At 41.3% G+C, this 5,575-nt stretch overlaps 1 long non-coding RNA gene across 1 annotated transcript; it reads right to left on the reverse strand.

Moving 5' to 3' along the window:
• Window positions 1-3,270: 3,270 nt before the first annotated feature.
• Window positions 3,271-5,059, reverse strand: LOC121547910. Its single transcript, XR_005996567.2, has 4 exons — window positions 4,898-5,059; window positions 4,270-4,331; window positions 4,062-4,128; window positions 3,271-3,483 (listed from the first exon to the last, which is right to left on the reverse strand). It is a non-coding gene; the product is annotated as an uncharacterized LOC121547910 (long non-coding RNA).
• Window positions 5,060-5,575: the final 516 nt, after the last annotated feature.

The following is a 5,575-nucleotide window of genomic DNA, read 5'->3' on the forward strand; positions in this document are numbered from 1 at the left end:
GTTTGGAATCTGATTGATTGATTGCTTCTGTGGACAGGTGTCTTTTATACAGGTAACAAGCTGAGATTAGGAGCACTCCCTTCGCCAATGATAGCTGATTAGTTACGAAGCTGGGACAGTTTCCAAATGAATTATATTGGTAGAAACTGAACAAAACAAGCAACTTGTTAGCTGGCTATGTAAACAAATATCCAACTCATCAAATGAGCTCCATTGCATGGGCATCTACCCTAACACGACAGCTATGCTGTCAAATAACAGGGAAACGAGGCAATGTATTCCCTATGAATATCTCCACCTAGCAAACATGACAAACCATAACCTAAGCCCATTAGATAAACACAAATTACTTTAGCCTTCATTTCGGTGGCTAGTTAGCTGGTTGTCTGTATGGCTAGCTAGTGACAGCTGAGGTTGATGCTTTGTGAGCGCAGGCCAAATTCACCACTACACACAACTTTTCTTGCCTGACAGACTAACTAGCTAGCTAGCTATAGCAAGCAGCTTTGGCCGTTTCCATATGAATTACATCGGTAGAAACAAGACAAAACAACCAGCTAGTTAGGTGACCATACACTACAAGTATTTCCATGAGACAGAGTGCTATCATTCGAGCGCCACCGCTGATGTGCTGGCCTGTACCAACAAGCTATCATGACAATATTTGGTAATCTGAGAGCTATTCCCCAAGACATGTTTCACAGCATCAAACATCGACAACACCGAACATACAGTGCATTCGGAAATGTTTCAGACCCCTTGACTTTTTCCACATTTTGTTACGTTACAGTCTTATTCTAAAATGGATTAAATACGTATTTTTCCTCATCAATCTACACACAATACCCAATAATGACGGAGTGAAAACAGGTTTTTAGAAAATCTTACAAATTTATAAAAAATAAATAACAGAAATACCTTATTTACATAAGTATTCAGACCGTTTGCAATGAGACTCGATATTGAGCTCAGGTGCATCCTGTTTCCATTGATCATCCTTGAGATGTTTCTAAAACTTGATTGGAGTCCACCTGTGGTAAATTCAATTGATTGGACATGATTTGGACAGGCACACACCTGTCTATATAAGGTCCCACAGTTGACAGTGCATGTCATAGCAAAAACCAAGCCATAAGGTCGAAGGAATTGTCTGTGGAGCTCCAAGACAGGATTGTGTCGAGGCACAGATCTGAGGAAGGTTAACAAAACATTTCTGCAGCATTGAAGGTGCCCAAGAACACAGTGGCGTCCATCATTCTTAAATGGAAAAAGTTAGGAACAACCAAGTCTCTTCCTAGAGCTGGCCGCCTGGCCAACCTGAGCGATCGGGGGAGAAGAGCCTTGGTCAGGGAGGTGACCAAGAACCCGATGGTCACTCTGTGGAGATGGGAGAACCTTCAAGAAACACAACCATCTCTGCAGCACTCCACCAATCAGGTCTTTAAGGTAGTGGCCAGACGGAAGCCACTCCTCAGTAAAAAGCACATGGAGTACGCTTGGAGTATGCCAAAAGGCACCTAAAGGACTCTCAGACCGTGAGAAACAAGATTCTCTGGTCTGATGAAACTAAGATTGAACTCTTTGGCCTGAATGCCAAGCGTCATGTCCAGAGGAAACCTGGCACTATCTCTACGGTGAAGCATGGTGGTGGCAGCATCATGATGTGGGGATGTTTTTCAGCGAGAGGGACTGGGAAACTAGTCAGGATCGAGGGAAAGATGAACGGAGCAAAGTACAGAGAGATCCTTGATGAAAACCTGCTCCAGAGTGCTGAAGACCTCAGACTGGGGCGAAGGTTCACCTTCCAACAGGACAATGACCCTAAGTACACAGCCAAGACAACGCAGGAGTGGCTTTGGGATAAGTCTTTGAAAGTCCTTGAGTGGCCCAGCCAGAGCCCGGACTTGAACCCGATCTTTCATCTCTGGAAAGACCTGAAAATAGCTTTGCAGCGACGCTCCCCATCCAGCCTGACAGAGCTTGACAGGATTTGCAGAGAAGAATGGGAGAAACTCCCCAAATACAGGTGTGCCAAGCTTGTAGCGTCATACCCAAGAAGACTCAAGGCTGTAATCGCTGCCAAAGGTGCTTCAACAAAGTGCTGAGTAAAGGGTCTGAATACTTATGTAAGTGTGATATTTCCGTTTATTTTTTTAAAAAATAAAAAAATAAAAAATAAACAGTTTTTACTTTGTTATTATGGGGTATTGTGTGTAGATTGATGAAGAAAAAAACGATTTAATCAATTTTAGAATACGGCCGTAACCTAACAAACTGTGGAAAAAGTCAAGGGGTCTGAATACATTCCGAATGCGCTGTATATATCTGCTGTTTACTTTTTCACTCACCTCGACATCATCGATTTTCAAAGTGCAAGGACGTGTCCAAATCCGTATCCCCAACCAAAATAAATACAGCCTCTTTCACAGTGAAAAGTCGTGTCCGCTTCGGCGCTGTCATTCTCAGTAATGAGGTGAAAAAAACATTAAATCAAATGACAGCATACCCTGTTTCCGGTTTCTGGTTGGTTGATGATAACGGCCACATGAATACGACAACAGGTTGTTAGCGGGTTAATTTTGCGATATTGACAAATATATTATTGTTAGAAAAACAAGGCCATTCAAGGCCGCTATATTAATTTAAAGAAAGGCTGTTGACAGCCACTATGGGGTTCTAAATAGTTAATTTGTAATAAATGTAAGAATTTCTCTACCACCTTGACATTACAGAGTATTTTGTGTAGATCGTTGACCAAAAATGATAATTAAATCCATTTGAATCACACTTCGTAACACAACAAAATGTCTAAAAAGTCAAGAAGTGTGAATACTTTCTGAAGGCACCGTATAGGCTGTCTATCCTGACCAAAAAATTAAGCGTAAGTCCAAATGTAATGTTTTCACCCTTGGTATTTGGAGCTAGTCACGCACCCATCAGGCCGTGCTTGTAAGGCCTTAATATCAGTAATGAACAACATATCTCTGACCCTCCATCTGTCATTATAGTTTGTCTAGTCAATTATGACTGGACACCAGAAAGTCTCACACATGAGCTGATCCTGTAGTGTGTGTGTGCGTGCTTTTTTTGGGTTTTGCTATCCTTGTGGGGACCAGAAGTCCTTTAAATATTGTACACTCCCCTCTATTTTAGATTTTGACAAATAAACATTCATTGGATATATCTGAATATTTAACATATGTTTGATGCTACAGAGCCCTGTACAGCTTATATAAATATATTCTGTGAATCCATAAAGGCAGACACATTTTGAGGATTGATCGAAAAGACCGGCTTCGGTACACTGGCAATGGTATTTGGCATGGTGGGCTGTGGAAGCAGAGTGGTTGTGGCAAATGGTCTTGTCCCACCTGCGGTGTACGGCCAGCTGGATAAGACTGCTGGAAGTGGTGTAGGGCTCGTAGACCTTAACCACCAACTGTTTGGACCTCTTGCAGAAGATTTGCTGGTACTGCACATCTCCTGGAAAGACATAGTTGTTGTGTTACCATTTTACACGCCTTTGTTGGTAATGGTGTCAACCGATTGGGGCCTAAGTGTTTAGAGACAGACTAGTGTATTGTTTAGGGACAATGAGGGACATTGGGAGCTGCTCTTGAGAGGAAAGATCAGACTACAAAGTGAATGTGCTGGGGGGCTGCAGAAGGTGTGAAAAGTCTTAGGAGGGCAGTTCTTACATGCATTGTTTTGTATGGGAGATTGAGGAGAAATGGCACCTTTCAATCGTTGTCATACACAAGAATACATTTACTGTCTCTAAGCACAACCAAAACCCCCTTCCTCATCTCAAAGACCTAACTGTAAATCTCCCCCAGCCCATTGACTTTGACAGATTATTATTGTCAATAATAGCAGGGGATTTTTGTAGACGTGTCTTTGTATTGTGTTTTGAGAATCTGCAGAGAGAAGAATGAGGTGGTTGTGTCATTACTGCTGTAGTCTTGATTTTATGCCTTTCAGTGTGCCTTGCTCGTTTTTGTCACACAATCTTGTTGTGCTCCATAAACGTAAGGTGTGTCCCCTCGCTCATGCTCGTTTACCCAAAATGCCGCCACTTTGGGGTATTTTTCAGTAGGGCCTTTGGAAGGTCTTCAGATAACCTGAGTTCTACAAAGAGAAAAGGGGTACACATTGATTACATGGTCTTGAAGGTACTCTGTGGTCCTTAGGCTACCTCTAACCACCTGTAATCCCAAACCCATACAATCACTACCCAATTCATGCTTGTAAATATTTTAGCCAACTTACCTTCACCTTGTGCAGAGCTTGGGGTTGGAAACACATGCTGGTGGAATCAGATTATGTCCCACCTACAACAAAACACACAACAATACACAATTTAACCACCCCACTAATTGTATTGATATCTATTAGACTGGCTAGTTTAGCACATATCAATATTGTCAGTTTACTGTTAGCTAGTTAGTGTCACTAAATTGGCAGCAATATTGCCAGCCAGCTGAGAACCAACTAACCAACCATAGACAATTTATACACATTTACTATCACCATTACTACCAACACACCGAGAGTGAGTTAACTATATCGTCAATTCTATTTTTAGTAACAGTGTTTTCTAGACAAGGGTGGAATAGATGGCTACTAGATTGAGTTACTCTTATTTGCTAACGTTAGCTAGCTTGCGTTAGCTAACGTTAATCAAAGATAGAACTAACAGACAAACATGTTTACTCTGCTGAAGGTAGCTACCAGTCTAGCAGTGGCTACCATGGCATAGGCAAAATTGTTTGGCAGTGTGTATCCAAAATATAGCTAGCTATATGATTTAGCTGATGGCTTTCAGAGTTCAATACAGGACTGTAACGTTAGCTAACGTAGCTAATTTACTTAGTCTAGCTAACGTTACATTACGCACATTTTCCGTGTTGTTGTGAAGGGAGAAAACGATGGTATCGCATCACTTCTCAGCTGTCGTCTAAATGGATTCCCGATCCGTTCAGCCTGAAAATCCCTCTGATAATCTTTGGTCACCTTAAGGATCGTTCTTGATAGGCGCAAACCACTGGCAGCATCTGGGTAAATCTCTGGTAGGTAGAATGGTGAAAGATAACTCATTTTCGATCTTGTTTGTAATTAGAACAGCCAGACAGAACACCACACGGGCATGATGACAAATGTTAGTGACATTTTTTTTAAACAAAAAATGGCTAGAGACATTCTGAGATTAAAGGGTGTTGGTCGCTCGAAGTAAACAACATCATGAACCAAGTTTGTGGGCACGCCCCATTCTACCAGTGAAATGAAAATGCGCTCGTTCTAGCTTGTGGTTTGGATAATGTTGATGTTTATGACAAAAACATAATGTTGTTAATATAGTAATTACTATATGCCGTGGCAGAGCCAGGGTGAAATTCCCCTTTAAAGCTTTTTGGAAAAATAGATCTGTAAACACACAGATACAATAGGCGGAAATATAAACTATGAATATTTATGATAAACTTAACTTTTTGGTAGCTGTTCAATAGATAACTTTCCAAGTCAAATTTGCTCTTATTCAGTGCTGTATGATCCTGGCAAAAAAATTATAATACTA

Source organism: Coregonus clupeaformis, chromosome 31 (genome assembly GCF_020615455.1).
Source record: "Coregonus clupeaformis isolate EN_2021a chromosome 31, ASM2061545v1, whole genome shotgun sequence".
Classification (NCBI taxonomy): domain Eukaryota; kingdom Metazoa; phylum Chordata; class Actinopteri; order Salmoniformes; family Salmonidae; genus Coregonus; species Coregonus clupeaformis.